Source organism: Engystomops pustulosus, chromosome 7 (assembly GCF_040894005.1).
Source record: "Engystomops pustulosus chromosome 7, aEngPut4.maternal, whole genome shotgun sequence".
NCBI classification, from domain to species: Eukaryota; Metazoa; Chordata; class Amphibia; order Anura; family Leptodactylidae; genus Engystomops; species Engystomops pustulosus.
The window spans coordinates 63,214,980-63,232,212 of record NC_092417.1 but is presented as its reverse complement, the minus strand read 5'-3'; positions in this window follow the sequence as shown (position 1 = coordinate 63,232,212).

The following is a 17,233-nucleotide window of genomic DNA, read 5'->3' as shown; positions in this document are numbered from 1 at the left end:
TGTTGCCACTGAGTGGGGTGTTTAGCATTCATATGCCTGCGCATACTGGTGGTAGTTAAGCTAGTAGTGGTGGAACCCTTGCTGATCCTGGTTTGGCAAAGGTTGCACACCACAGTCCGTCGGTCATCCGGTGTTTCCTTAAAGAACCTCCAGACTTCTGAAAATCTAGCCCTCGCCGCGGCGCTGATGCACCAGCTCTGGCCCTGCCTCTCCGTCTGGCCCCACCACTGCCTCTTCCAACCTGTTCTGGTCGAGGACTCTCCTCCGTCTCAGAAGCACTGTGTTCACCCGGCCTCTCAACCCAGCTTGGGTCTGTCACCTCATCATCCTCCGATCCCTCAGTCTGCTCCCCCCTCGGACTTCCTGCCCTGACAACAACTTCACCACTGTCTGACAACCGTGTCTCCTCATCGTCGGACACCTCTTTACACACTTCTTCCACTACGTCAAGAAGGTCATCATCACCCACAGACTGCGACTGGTGGAAAACCTGGGCATCGGAAAATTGCTCAGCAGCAACCGGACAAGTGGTTTGTGACTGTGGAAAGGGTCCAGAAAACAGTTCCTCAGAGTATGCCGGTTCAAATGCCAAATTTTCCTGGGAGGGGGCAGACTGGGGGGGAGGAGGCTGAGGTGCAGGAGCTGGAGGAGTGCCGATTTCGGTGACATGGGTGGACTGCGTGGAAGACTGACTGGTGGACAAATTGCTCGAAGCATTGTCGGCAATCCACAACATCACCTGTTCGCACTGTTCTGGCCTCAACAGTGCTCTACCACGAGTCCCAGTAACTTCAGACATGAACCTAGGGAGTGTAGCTCTGCGGCGTTCCCCTGCTCCCTCATCAGCAGGTGGTGTCTCGACCCGCCCAGAACCACGGCCTCTGACCCCTGCAGTAGTTGGATGCCCACGTCCCCGCCCTCGTCCTCTACCCCTAGCCCTCGGGTTAAACATTTTGAAAATGAAAGTTATAACTTTAATTTTTTTTTTACTCTTTTTTGTGTTTTTTTTTTTTTGGTGTTTTTTAGTTTTTAAAACCAAACGATGCTATCCTATTGCTATGGCTATTTTCTAGCCAAGTATGAAAGCACACTGCTATGCCAGATGAGATGACGCTGAGTTATGAAAAAATAAACGTAAAATAAAAAGTAAATGGCAGACTGTGCCTAATTTCAATCAAACCCCTAATAAATTGTCCCACTTCGGTCTTTGCGATGGATATGTGCGTCACTAAGCGCTAAACACAACGGTCCCAAGTCTCACTGCAAATTCCTCACAATATGGTAGTAGATGCACTACAGCAAGGCCAGCCACCAGCAGATCAACCAGAAATAAAATATATAACGCTATTGTAGGCCTAAGTAAGCCGTTTGGATTCTCCTATGGCTATTTTCTAGCCAACTATGAAAGCACACTGCTATGCCAGATGAGATGACGCTGAGTTATGAAAAAATAAACCTAAAATAAAAAGTAAATGGCAGACTGTGCCTAATTTCAATCAAACCCCTAATAAATTGTCCCACTTTGGTGTTTGAGATGGATATGTGTGTCACTAAGAGCTAAACACAACGGTCCCAAGTCTCACTGCAAATTCCTCACAATATGGTAGTAGATGCACTACAGCAAGGCCAGCCACCAGCAAATCAACCAAAAATCAACTATATAACGCTATTGTAGGCCTAAGTAAGCCGTTTGGATTCTCCTATGGCTATTTTCTAGCCAACTATGAAAGCACACTGCTATGCCAGATGAGATGACGCTGAGTTATCAAAAATAAACGTAAAATAAAAAGAAACTGGCAGACTGTGCCTAATTGAAATCAAACCCCTAATAAATTGTCCCACTTTGGTGTTTGAGGTGGATATGTGTGTCACTAAGAGCTAAACACAACGGTAGCAAGTCCCCCTGCAAATTCCTCACAATATGGTACTAGCTGCAAATAAAAAAAAAAATGTATAACGTTATTGTAGCCCTAAGGGCTGTTGGGTTCTTGTAGAATCACTCCTGCCTAACACTATTCTAATAGAACAGCCTAACGCTTTCCCTGACCAGCAGCAGCTCTCTCCCTAGCGGCATCCAGACACAGAATGATCCGAGCAGCGCAGGCAGGGGCTAGTCTATTCCAGGGTCACCTGATCTGGCCAGCCAACCACTGCTATCGACGTGTAAGGGTACCACGTCATGCTGGGTGGAGTGCAGAGTCTCTTGGCTTGTGATTGGCTCTGTTTCTGGCCGCCAAAAAGCAAAACGGCGGGAGATGCCATTTTCCCGAGCGGGCGAAGTATTCGTCCGAGCAACGAGCAGTTTCGAGTACGCTAATGCTCGAACGAGCATCAAGCTCGGACGAGTATGTTCGCTCATCTCTATACAGGACCATTTAAGTGCAGAACACATTGAAAGAACACTATTCTTCACATTCCAGATGTTCGTGCACATCTCCTAACTTAGCGGAAGACACATGCGAACACCTGCAATGTGAAGAATAGTGTTTTTTCAATGTGTTCTTACAAGGAAAACATCTGTAAACATGTGTAATGTGTTATTCTGCACTGTTCTTTTAATGTTTTCTTTCAGTGAAAAAATGCTCGGGTCTCCCATTGACTTTAATGGGGTTCGTTATTCGATACAAGCACTCGAGCATTGGGAAAAGTTTGTATCGAATAACGAGCACCCGAGCATTTTAGTGCTCGCCCTAGTAATGTAATGCGCTGCAGCCTCCCCCAGTAATGTTAGGCCCTGAAACATCCCGCAGTAATGTAATGCCCAACAGCCTCCCCCAGTAATGCAATGCCCAACAGCCTCCCCCGGTAATGTACTGCCCTGAAGCCTCCCCCAGTAATGTAATGCCCTGCTGCCTTCCCCAGTAATGTAATGCCCAGCAGCCTCCCCTGTTAATGTAATGTACTGCAGCCTCCCCTAGTAATGTAATGCCCAGAGGCCTCCCCGAGTGATGTAATGCCCAGCAGCCTTCCCCGGTAATGTAATGCCCAGCAGCCTCCCCCGGTAATGTAACGCTCAGCACCCTCCCCATGTTATGTAATGCCAGCAGCCTCCCCTAGTAATGTAATGCCCAGAAGCCTTCCCCAGTAATGTAATGCCCAGCAGCTTCCCCATGTTATGTAATGCCAGCAGCCTCCCCTAGTAATGTAATGCCCAGAAGCCTCCCCATGTAATGTAATGCCCAGAAGCCTCCCCTAATAATGTAATGCCCAGAAGCTTCCCCCAGTAATGTAATGCCCAGTAGCCTCCCACAGGAATGTAACCCTTCCCCACTTCATTTTTAACTCAATGTTTTTCTGGTTAAAAGGGGCATGGTCAATGTGTAAGGGGCAAAGGTACACTATTGTAGGAGCAGTCAACTGAGTGCTGACTCCTGTCAATTATTTCAACAACCCTTCACTAGTCCATTCAGAGCCTAAACTCTGGTCATGGATGTGACATCAGAAGATGGCCCACAATTAGGGCTAGGAGAGGTCACATGACCAGCCGGACAGGAAGGAATCTGTAAAATTGATACAGATGACATAATACTAAGGGATTTTTCATTTTATGCATATACCCGATTCTGATTTTTGCCTGGAAACCTGCTTCTGGAAACACTTAAATCACATCAGATCTCAGTAAGTGAAAAATTCCAATGCAAATGTTCACTTATATCATCTCTATAATTCATTTAGAATAAAATGATGTAGAAATGGTCAGTGGAAACCAAAATCATCAACCAACTGAGGTTTGGATTCCAAACTACCTCAAAGATCAAAGCAAATACTTGAAACCACAAGCAGATCTAATTTGTGTGAATTTCATCACAGCATCTCATAAGGTGACTCAGTAGAGTATACGTACAGTAATTGGACATGCTCCTGGATGCATTGGTTCATAGTGTCCCGCAGGTTCTCCATTTAAGCCTTGGACTGGTAAAGAACAGGGATTATTACCTTCATTATGCAGCCTCTCTGTACATACTCAGACCACCTGAGGCTGGCGTTATTTTGGACTGGATGGAACCCAGGGCACACTGCACCACCATGACAATGGCTTTTGAGTAGGGGGTGTAATGATCGGGCCTGAAGTTTAAAGAGGCTGGCATTATTGTTAACCAGAGCGGCACAGGCAGATACTCGTCTTTAATCTGATGTGGCTGTGGCATGATGATGTAATCACGCAATCTCATACATCATACAGTGTGTGCAGGCACAGTAACGGGAAGAACAAGCTGCAGGGAGCACCGAAGCATGGGAGGTAAGTACTGAATTTATTTTGTTTTATTTTAATGGCTGGTACAGGACAGAATAGGTATAGGAGTCTGCTGGACAGTATATGAATAGGAGGCTGCTCGACAGCATATATATAGGAGCATGCTGGGCATGATATATATGGAGTCTGTTGGAAAGTATATAAATAGGAGGCCGCTGGAAGGTATATTAAAATGAGGCTGCTGATCAGTGTATTAATAAAGGAGGGAGCTACTTAACTCTGTTTTAACTAATTAGAGGGGCTCTTATGCTAAATATTTATTAATACTGCTGACTGCTTATGGATTGGTGAGGGAGTGCTGCTCTTCTATTTTAATGATGGGGTGCAGTGTTTCGTATGAATTAATGGGGCACTGCTTTGCTTAAAGGGGTTATCCGGCTGTTAAAAATTACTGAGGGCCGGGCTGGGGTGGGCTAGTTAAACATAATAAACTTGGACTTACCTCCTCTGCCTCCGATGTCCTGCGTCGTGGTCCCTTCCATCTGTGCCCCTGTTTGTTTACAGGGGCACAGAAGCCGTGCACAGGGAGCTTCCGGTCCGGGATGTGGCCAGCTCCTCCCATCCGTCCCTATCTCTCAGCATTGTAAGTGCTGGGAGATGGTGTCGGATGGGAGCTTCCGGGCGGCCGGAATCCCTGTGCGCCCCTGTTACAAACCGGCGCACAGAGGACACGGACGAGGCGCAGAACATCAGCAGCACCGGACGAGGTAAGTAGATGTTTATTATGTTTAACTAGCCCACCCCAGCCCAGCCCTCAGTAATTTTTAACACCCGGATAACCCCTTTAATATTATTGAATAGGATTACTGAAGGGCAGGGAATATAAATTAATTAGGATGTTGTTGCTGTATAAAAATGAGAGGGTGCTGGACTGATCTAGAACATAGTTGACATTATGCAGTAAGTACTGCATGGAGATTAATACATCTGAAAATAAATTCTGCAGCAAGAAGCCAAGGCTGGAATAAATTATCAAAGTTCTGTAATTCTGAAAAAAAAAATGTCACCTGTGAGGAGTACATCACAATGGAGACCAGGAAAGATCAGGCCGGCACAGAGGTAGGAAGGAGGAGCTGTGGCTGATTTACATAGTAAATGATGTCTATATCTGCCTGATGGCAGCACTGGTGGGCAATACATTTGCCCAGTATATTCCCATCTGGTATACATTTACATTTCTGGTTTATTCAGCAATGTGATATTTTTTTCAGTTTTGTACAGGTATATGGGTATTGTATCTAGGGTATGAGGGGGAGATTTATCATATGTCGGCGTATGATAAAATACATCAAGAGGCTCCTGTCTCTTGATATATCTGCCGGCTGGGTCCAACCTGGTGTAGAAACATGCACAGCAAGCAAACTTTCACTCGTTAAAATTTGCCAGCTGCAGCAAGTATACAGCCGAGGGGCAGGAACGCCCCGCACTGGCACACTCCCTCATTGGATGTGCCCCTCTTAACTCCTCAGCACATGATCTTGGTGTGGAGATGGCAGTTTTCTAGCAACTGTGATTATTTCATGACTTTGCTGATACATTTTTCCCTATACCTTTATGTGCACTTATATTTCAGTGTTTCTTATACATGGTGTATTTGTATGTGTAGTGTGTGTGTATATATATATATGTAGAGTATACATGATGCTATGTTTATATATGTTATTTATATACGTTGTTTTTGGTGATATATGTGTGTACGGTATGTATTGTGTATGTGTGTTCTGAAGTGTTTGCACTGAGGCCCACTGAAGTCTTGCTATGCTACTGTTCTTGGGGCTTCACTCTGATACCTAACAGCAGTTTTAGTTTAATAGTTGCCTATCACTTGTGGGACATATCAGGTGACCGTGTCACAAATTAGAGCGACGCCATAAAAGTGAAGAGAGCAAATGAGAAGGAAGGAGCCGGAAGCTGGTGCACCATGGACAAAGAGTTAAAAATTGAAAGGGGTATGAATACTTTCCATACCCCTTGTATAATGGATAGCCTGGCTCATAGATGGGATAACACCTCTGTTAAACTCATCTATTGAGAGAACAGGGTTTTACCTATGATTCATCCTTAGACTAGAAGTCGTTGCATATGTCTGCAGACTTAAAGGGCATCTACCACCATGAAGGACTGCATGCAAATAAACCTATGGTGTCAATGGAGCCTAGAGCCCCTCAGGCTCATTTGCATACAGTCTTTCATCCTGGTGGTAGATGCCCTTTAATGGGGTGGGGTCTGGTAGTGAGATTTTATGTATCTACATTTTTTGAAGTAATAGATAGTGACATATTTGACAGGTTTTACTGCATCAACTTCTAGTGGGAGCCCCCTTATATTTAGAATGTGGAGTTAACATGTATAGGAATGATAGAAATACCCTATAAGTGACTTAATTTTACCTTACCTACTGGTTCACTCTATTTTCTATGGAGTCTTGTAATTCCCTTTTACTGCCTGTTATATGGGTGTCCTTCCCCCAGAACATATTCTGTCTATATAGTTGTAAATGGATATTTTCAGAAAATAATGGAATCTTGGAGAAGCGGACACATCAGCATGTAGACCTGCAGGATACTTATTTTGTGGTGAAATGCAGCAGAAGAAGAGTTTTATTTTACTGTGATGGGGGGAGACCACCAGGACAGATCACTCAGCAGCATAATCAATGGCAATGATTTCCATATGTGATCATGAATGAATCCTCCAGGTTCTACTTTAAGTCATTTCCATCATATTTCCTTTTCATGGCATTTTATAGTCCAGTACGAGGAAGTGGTCCATGACTGGTGAGCTTGTCTTGGATAAAATCTCCCATCATAACAAACCACGGGGCCTGGCGGAGCAATGTCACTAGAGGAATTGGCCAGAACGGCTGGAAGAATGTAATAATAGAGTAATATCATTATTCTCCCACATGTAACTAGATTATTTTATTGCAGCTACCAGGGGGCAACAGGAGAATATGTCTGACTATTTAGCTCCTTCCAAGCAAAATAGCTGATGGAGCCTGGAGCCCTTCAGGCACATTTGCATACAGTCCTTCATCCTAGTGGTAGATGTCCTTTAACCTTCAGCTCACTACACATCTAATTGTCAGTGTCTCATTTTTCTGTCCCCATAAGTGTAAATTTGTCCTCATCCTGTGCCCTGAATTATCAGAATGTCAGTTGAGCCATATCATGTGTTGGTGCTCAGTAGGTCATGAAGTAATACCATTTTCAGGTACCTCAAGGGTCATGGTTTTTGAATACTTATGTTACTAGTTTATTGTTCTGTTACCCTAGTAGTAGTAGTAGTAGTAGTAGTAGTAGTAGTGTGTGGCCTCCAAATGCCTGCATGACCTTCCTACAACACCACGATATGCTCCTGCTGAGGCTGCGGATGTTGTATTGAGGGTTCTCTTCCCAGACCTGGATTAAAGCCAGTCAATTCCTGGACAGTCTCTGGTGCAACTTGGCGTTGGTGGATGGAACGACACATGATATCCCAGATGTGCTTGATTAGATTCAGGTCTGGGGAATGGGCAGGCCAACCCATAACATCAATGCCTTCATCATACAGGAACTGCTGACACACAACAGCCACATGGGGCCTAGCATTGCATCAGAAGAAACTTAGAGCACACTGCTTCTGAATACAGTCTCACAATGGATCTGAGGATCTTATTTATCTAGCACTAAGAGGGCTGTTGGGCCCTCCAAAGAAATTCCTCCCCACACTATTGCTGACACACTGCCAAACCAGTCACTTTGGAAGATGTTGCAGGATGCAGAATGATCACCATGGCGTCTCCAGACTCTCAGTCCTGTCAGTCCCATGTGCTTAGTGTGTACCCGCTCCTATCTGTAAAGAGCCAATATCCAATCTAGGGTTGTTGCCCTCCTACAGTCCCCTCAACATCTTCTGATATCTCCTCCATGTCCTGGACACTGTGCTGATACACAGCCCCACATTTATTAAGAACAGTACAGTCTAACTCTATACCATGTGCAGTTTGCCGTTTTAGTGTGCAGGGAGCATCAGATTCAAGATTTCTGGCGCACATTCTTCATGCATCTTTTAGTGCATCTTTTTATCTTTGCAACTCAGCTCCATTTATTTCTATGCAGCTGAGTTGCAATACCATCACAAACCATGGTAAAGTGTGGTGCTGTTTTTGGAAGAAAGCAGTTATGTTTTTCAACTTCCGGACTTTATCATAGTTGAATAAACAGTTTAAATGTTCTTTAGGTATGTGAGAAGTTACTCTTTAGCCTTCTCTCCTTATCTATCTGCTGTGTACAGAATTGAGAAAGCCTTTAGAAACAGTGCTCACTGGAAGAATAGAAAGAATAGAACAGAGAAGATATTTTTCTTAAAAATATATATTATATTGCAAAGTTTACTATTATCACCTGCACTATTCGCTTCTGAAATGAAATCTTCTTCAAAGGTTTAGTTACGCTTTAAGATTCAGTATCACACTTATAATTCCTGTGTTATTATGTAATTGTTCTGTTATCCAGATGTCAGTGTGTTGTTTTGTAGCACTCAATGTCAGCTTGTAAATGTCTTTGCCCCAATTGCCAGAATGTCATGTGTATAAATTCTGCTAGCCCAAGATTCATACTGTCTTTGTTCTGTCACCCTTTAACTAAATGTAATTGTTAATTATCTCTCTCAGTGTTTGGTCTCCCACAGTGTTATTGTTCTGTAAAGTGTCAGCATGCCATTGTTCTGAACTGTCTGTATGTCATTATGATTTATTTTGGCGACCGTTGCTCTGTCACTCCAAGAAAATGTCTTTTTGGGCCAGACCTTGGAGGTAATCCTGGATTGGCTATCTTGGTTTGCATATGACTATTCCTTAGTACTGTCATTAGGTCTTGCAGAATATCTCTACCATGTGTCACTCACTCATAATGTTACTTAACTGACCTGCAGGCAAAAAGCCAAGTTAAGAAAAATTATCCTTAAAACACATGGCGGAAATGCATGCGAGAAAAATGCAGTTGGATGTGCGAAACCAGAAATCTAAACACACACCCTTTGTATTCAACGTCCTGTAAACCCCCTGAAGCTCAGAATACAGGTAAGATATCACATACACCTAGGACTAGAATTACATACACCCACACCTTGCTGTCAACTGAAAGATGGAAGTATTGCTATATTAAATTAGTGTAAGGCTCCTATATTGTATGCTTTGTGTATATCTGGAAAGCCCAGATTGCCTCCCCCTCCTTGGTAACAATATACCATATGTGTAATGTTCTCACACATTAATAGAAATAAAATACCAGCCCAATATTAACACTTTCCCACTGCTGGACTACTCCATTAAGAACGTCAGAAGGGATTTCAGGATTAGAAAAACACGGCTGCCATATTTCCACAAACGGCACATATAGTTAAAGGAAATCTATCACTAAACCATAGGTCATGAAGACACTCAACTATAGTCCTCTTCTCCTCAATCTCGGCGCTTGTCTTCTTTAGGCTACATTCAGACAGCCGTTGCCCGCCATACCGTAGCATGGCGGGCACATGGCGTGTGCGGTGAGAGGAGGAGGAGGTGAGAGCTGCTCACTCCCACCCCTCTCCAAAGGAAAATATGGTGCATGGTGCCGTATTCCCTTGGAAGGTAGGACATGTCCTATCTTTCTACAAGGTACGGAGCTGTATGGTGCCGCACGTGTGCTGCATCATAACGCTCCCGTTGGGCGCCGTGCGCCCATTGCCGTCTGTGGGGGACGTATGTCGGCCGTATATATGTCGGCCGTATATACGTCACCCATATGTTCGTCTGAATGTAGCCTTAATCTTGGCACACTGAGATTGCTGGAAAAAAAAGAGTTATAAAAAGCAGCCAGGAGAATGGGGATGCGATGTCCGGCACTCCAGACTGTTAATTATTCATGCCACTCGCATGAAGTCACCTCCCTCTTGCAAAATGGAAGAGGGAGGTGAAGTCATGTGAGAGGAGTGAATAAAAATCATTTTATCAGCTGCTATTTATAACTCTTTTTTTTTTTCCAGCAATCTAGGTGTGTCAAGATTAAAGATGGGCCGGGATTGAGGGACGACTATTCAACTATGTGTAGATTAATTTTACTTAACTTCAGTGGAAGATTTCCTTTTAGCTGGCGTTTGTGAGCAGCCTGTGGAAATTTATCTGTATGATGTACTGCACAAATGGAAGAGGATGCAAGTCCTTGCATCATGTAGAAACATGATGCAAGGACTCCCTGTCTACCAGCTGATCTGTAGTTTGGCACTGTAAGAACCTGATATAGTCTGACCGGCAGACAGGGAGTCCTTGCGTTATATTTCTGTCCAATGGAATTGAAGGGAATGGTGGGAAGAGGGTTGCCTTCTTGCTGGAGGTTGTGATATTTCCCTATTTACAGGAGAAACATGGATTGCCTCTCCCACTTATTCAGTCAATTTAAGTTATTCCGAGGGTAGCTGCATTATAGGTTCATCCAAAATACGTACCATGTGTTTATCTTGTGATCCAGGCCTGATCATTATCTACGTGTGCTTGTCAGTAGTTTCTAGGTCAGTTTACACAGAGTTTGGACACATTGGGATTAGTCAATAGTCTATAGAGGTTGCACAACCATACATTGCTGAGCTTTTACTGCTTGATTTTCCCTCTCTGTGAAAGTACAGTACAATAGAAGAATATTGCTTACTCAGTGGTAATTTCTTGTAAGATATTCATGATCCTTCCAAGAATTCCAGGAAAGAAGGAAATGTCAGAAACAATTTCTGCAGGTTCTCCTCACTCTTTTCAACACTCTTTGAATTCTATAGGTCATTATCTTTATGTCTGACCACGATGCCGCAGATTCCATCCTTGTCCTGCTGGGAGCCAGAGCCTATCAACCCAGCAGAGAATATTTCATGGTGAAATAATGATGTTTGCAAAACTCGGTTTAGTGCAGACTTCCAAAAGCTTTGCTATGTAAACCGCAGCAGGCAGCAGAATTCCTACTGCGAAAATGTGATATGACCACAAACTACAGGCACAATCTGGGGACACTATCTCCACAGATAAATGGAGAAGTACTGAGAACAATGCAGGAATACTATACAAATATGTCTCATTTATTAAGTGTTGTAGAAACATTCACACTGTCAGTAGCCACAGGTTTAGACTGCATCTTGGCCACTTTCACAAGCACCTTGTTTGGAACGTCTGCTATTCATGATTTCAATAGATAGCACAAGGTCCCATGTATTGCTATTGGCTCATGCACACGACTGCGGAATCCAGAACATAAGTAACGGAGCAATCACATCCTGAACCTTGGGGTAACAGAACAATGAAATTAGTGACTGCACTGAAATCTACTATCCATCATGGTAAACCAGGGCCACTTACTCATAGATCCAGGCACTGTGACACTGGTAATCTTACATTTGTTATCCATGGCCTATTCCTTCTAAATTCAACTTTTAAAGTATGCTAATGAATCAGAAGAGCTACTGGAGGGGTTCCCGGATTCCCTCCATGCTGCAGATTCACAGGCTGTTACAGTGTGTGAGAAACACTTCCCCCTCCCAATGTCTGCTGAAACATCCTATATTGCAGTGGATTACATCAGGCAGAGGGAGTAGGTGGCGGGTGAGACAGTGTAACAGCCTGTGAATCTGCTGCACGGAGGGGCTTCAGCAACCGCCCCAGCAGCCCTTCAGGCTCATTAGCATCATTTTAAAAGCTGATTTTAGAAGGAAGGAGGCCGTGGATAACAAATATGAGAAGATTACCACAGTCACAGTGCCTGGATCTATGAGTAAGTGTTCCTGGGTCTATCATGCTTTATTTTGATGGTAGATTTCCTGTAACACATTGACACAGGGAATACAAAACAATGATACATTAGCATGGAGTAATAGAACCGTGACACACTCATATTTGGGGGACAAGAGAATTACACAGACATTTTATGTAAAGAAAGCCTCATTCCTGAATGCACCATAAGGTCATTCTCTAAAAGACACGCTGACACATGGGGTGACAGAACTATGGTATACCATCTTTGGGGTGGTAGGGAAATGACACTTTGGATGTAGAACTATAAAATACTGGATCATAGTAGGATACCGTAAAAATCTTCTCTAACACTGTTCTACAGCAGTGACATTTGTAACAGGTTGCATGCAAACCGATCGCTTATACTTGTGGGAGGGACAGAACAATGACACAAACGTACTAGGGGTACATAATGATTATACATTGATATCTGGGTATAAAATAAAGACAATTATAGGGAAAGAAGAATTACTAAGTGCATAAATAATCATATGGTAGAGCCAGTGTAGGCGGAGCACCTGTTTTTTAATATCCTAACTAGTACTTTAGTGGGGTAAAACCTGGTGTGACAGTCTCCCTTTAAGGAAATGGACAACAACACAAAGACCCAAAGGAATTACTTGAGTTGTGACACACCCAAATTTATACTCAACCTTTAATATTTGTTCTCGATAGTAAAACTTGCTGTGTCTTCCATGTGCAGGATAGGAAATAAGCGACTACACCTCTGAATCCCCAGCGACTTTATCAGTTTCAGGGGTATTCTCGTCTCGGCATTCACATTCAGTTTCATTAATCTTCCATATATAAACATTTCTTTAATTGGATGTTATTAAAAAAAATGTTTCTGTGTGAAGATAATTTCCCATAAACATATCCATATTGTCCCTTAGAAACGAGATAGCTTCCTCGGTTACGACCACGTCACATTTAGGCAGCAGTGGCCAGACATGCGCTATTGAGCCCTGCCTGACCACCTGGCTTCAGCGATCATCACTACAGGATGGCTGTGGGACATGTAGTAATTCTCAGATATTTCATATACAAAAACTTTTTGTTTATTTGTGCAATCCCTCCAGCAGAGGTGGCCGTATCCGAGGAAGCCATCTTGTTTCTAAGGGACTATATCACTACATTTATGGAAAATTATCTTCACACAGGAACATTTTTTTTTAATAACATCTAATTGAAGAAATGTTTATTAATGGCAGATTAATCAAACTGAATGTGAATGCCCAGACGAGAATACCCCTTTAATGATGCAGTTTTCACTTCATTCACATGGGGTATTTAGGGAACCAGGTTCTGAGAACAATCCTGAGGTTATTAGGTAAAAAACCCCTTTAATCAGAACACCATCTATAGTTTTCTGTTAGTGATTTTAGCTAAATCCCTCGTCCCCAACGTCTAAAAGACTGAGCTCCCAACATCTGCCGTCACAGTAAAGGAATTGGATTCTCCTTTGTTTCTAGTGATAAGTAGCAAAGAAATGTTTATCTCCTCTTTTCATTGGTCTAACAAAAGTATAAACGGAGCAGTGAGATTGACAGTTCTCTGTCTAATGGATTTTAAACAGATATCTCATATCTTCTGTTGGCCTGAGGGTGACAATTAGACTCTGACACTGGCCGCCTCAGCTAGGGTTGAGCATTGCTTTCCCTAGAAATAGTTTTTACTAGACGTCATTAGAGCATATTGCAGCATACTTGTACATTTATGGTTGAGGGTAAAGTGTATAAACTTTTTTTTTTACAACCATATTACGCACTTCTGAACCACCATATTAAACATTTTTACTATTTCTTGGTGAATGACCCGATAAGTGACACGGATTTGAACCTGCATTGCTAATCTCATGTCAACCAGAACATAACAGAGACACCCGTATGTCACATGCCTGTATGTACTTCATATCAGGTCATACAGAGAAAATGAGGACATAGAGCGCAGAACACCTACTATGCTCCATACCCTGGTATGGACTGGGATAAGGTAATTCTGTTTTACATTTTTGTTAACCAAAAAAGTTGTTGAACAGCCAGACTGTCAAGTGTTTCTTGATGAAGTCATCTGATCTACAGGGTGGAATAGTACGGATTATACGGGGTAGGGTTAAGTAGCTGTTTTTTTTAAATTTCATGTGATTTTTTTTTCCACTCAGAAAGAACTTATCTCTAGCACTGTATATTGTAGTAATATTTGTCTCTTTATAGCGATTTGTAACATCATGGTGGTATTTTGCCTATTTTTGCCTATTAACATTGCTTATTAGTTTCCTTGTACGTCCTTGTACATCAAGCATGACTTTTTTTTTTCAGAAAGCCTAATAACATGATGCGGCATAAAATGGAATCCAAATGGAACAGATTCCCATAATTGTAACTATACAGCATGTGACAGTGTTGGTGTGATCTTTCTCTATTTGGGGTCTCACTTTTAAATTTGCCCTGGAACAAAAGTATTACCTATAAATTGCCAGTAGTAATTGTATGGTCTAGCATTTTTGGCTTGAACAAGAATAAATACAGGGAATTATGCTCAGGATATGGAAAAAGTGTGGACTAATGCCCCTGTTGTCATGGAAGAAGAAGAGATACCATGGATTATTCTCATCATACAGAATACAAAGTGCAGATGAGGTATGTGCATTCACGCATTCACGGAGATAAGATAATGGAGACCATACACGACACATGAAGCATCACAGTGCAAGCTGGAGACTTGAGAAGTTGTATTTATATACTGTATATATATATATTGTAGCAGGGTCAGTTTTAATGTGACAAAGTCCAGAGACACAGACAGGCTTGATGGCAGAAATGCGGTTTCCTTGCGGCTTTTAATGGCAGCCAAAACAATGCAGCTTTACAGGCAAGTAATATAAAACAAAGCGGGGAAACAAAACGGGCTCGTCTGAGCACTACCTGTACATCAGCAGGTCCCTCTCTAGCAAAGCAGCGTACTCACAGCGGCTAGTGACACACGGCTGGCAAGCCTTCCAGAGCAATGTCTCTCACACAGAGCTCCAGCCCAGTATGCAGCTCTGGGATAAAACCCCTTCTCCCAGCTGCCCTTGGTAATTAGGGCTGTGCAGTCTCTGGACAGTGCATTAACCCTATAACACAGGTAAGGAAGTAACCTGAAAAGAATATATACGCCATCTATTACCTTTCCAGCCGCTGTCCTACATACCCTCCCCCTCTGCTCAGACCTGTGGGGAGGAGCACTTTGTGCCCCTAGAGAGTGGACACGGGACAACGCATCAGCATTACCTTGCTTAGACCCTGGGCGGTGTTCCACATAGAACTTATAGTCCTGCAAGGCTAAAAACCACCGGCTTACCCTGGCATTTTTCCCTTTATTCTGAGCCATCCATTTTAAGGGAGAATGATCCGTCACCAACCTGAACTGTCTCCCTAGTAGGTAATATCTTAGGACTCAATGGCCCACTTAAGCGCAAGACATTCCCTCTCAATGATGGCATAATTATTTTCTGCAGAGGACAATTTCCTACTCAGATAAACAACAGGATGTTCTTCTCCATTGACTATCTGTGAGAGGACAGCTCCCAAGCCGACATTAGAGGCATCTGCCTGGACCACAAATTCTTCTCTGAAATTTGGTGCTATCAACACTGGCCTTTTGCACAACATCTCTTTTAACTGTTGGAACGCTTTGTCTGCTTTCTCATCCCACTTGACCAAAGCAGACTTTGACCCTTTGGTAAGGTCTGTGAGGGGTGCTGCAATTGTGGCAAAGTTTGGCACAAACCTTCTATAATACCCGGCTATTCCTAAAAAAGCCTTTACCTGCTTTTTTGAAACAGGTTTAGGCCAATTTCTTATAGCCTCAACCTTATCCATTTGGGGCTTAATGACACCTCGCCCAATGGTATATCCCAAATATCTGGCTTCCTCCAGGGCTATGGCACATTTTTTTGGGTTGGCTGTCAAGCTCGCCTCCCGAGTTGAGTCTAACACCCCTTGGACCTTTTTTAAATGTGACTCCCAGTCTGGGCTAAAAATAACCACATCGTCCAAATATGCTGACACATACTCCTTGTGAGGCTGTGAAATAAGGTCCATCAATCTTTGAAATGTAGCCGGCGCACCATGCAGGCCAAATGGGAGAACTACATATTGGAAATGACCATCAGGCGTGGAAAATGCTGTTTTCTCCTTCGCCGCTTCAGTAAGTGGCACTTGCCAATAGCCTTTGGTCAGATCCAAAGTAGTAATGTATCTTCCCGAGCCTAATCTTTCAATCAGTTCGTCTACTCGTGGCATAGGGTAGGCGTCAAATTTTGAAACTTCATTTAGCTTTCTAAAGTCATTGCAGAACCTAAGACTGCCATCAGGTTTGGGAATCAGAACTATGGGGCTTGACCAACCACTGGTAGACTTCTCTATAACCCCCAGAGACAACATTTTTCCCACCTCCTCTGGTACCCTATAAGGTCTCAACCGTACCTTTTGGCCTGGCTCTGTCACTATGTCGTGCTGTATGACATCGGTCCGCCCTGGCAGGTCAGAAAAAGTCTCTCTATTTCTCTGTAGGAACTCTTTGACCTCCTGTACCTGTATTGCAGACAAGGCTTCTGATATGTGGACTGCTGGTAGTTCATGACTAGGTAAATCTCTAGGCCAACTTCCAGCAGTCAGCACCTCTCTGTCTTTCCAAGGCTTAAGCAAGTTCACATGGTAAATTTGGAGTGGCTTTCTTTTCCCTGGTTGATACCCCCTATAGTTTACCTCACTTAGTTTTTCCCGAATCTCATAGGAGCCTTGCCACTTTGCCAAAAATTTGCTTTCAACTGTCGGCACAAGCACTAACACACGGTCACCGGGTTGAAAGGACCTGACTTTTGCAGACTTATTGTACACCCTAGCTTGAGCTTCTTGAGCCTGCAACGTGTGCTCTTTCACAATGGGCATTATGGCGGCCATCCTTTCCTGCATTTCACTCACATGTTCAATAAGGCTACGGTGTGGTGTGCGTTCCTGTTCCCAAGTATCCTTGGCTATATCCAATAGCCCCCTTGGGAGTCTACCGTACAACAATTCAAATGGGGAAAACCCTGTGGATGCCTGTGGCACCTCCCTTATAGAGAACATCAAGTAGGGCAAAAGGCGGTCCCAGTTTTTCCCATCTTTGTCAATTACCTTCCGGAGCATCCCCTTTAAGGT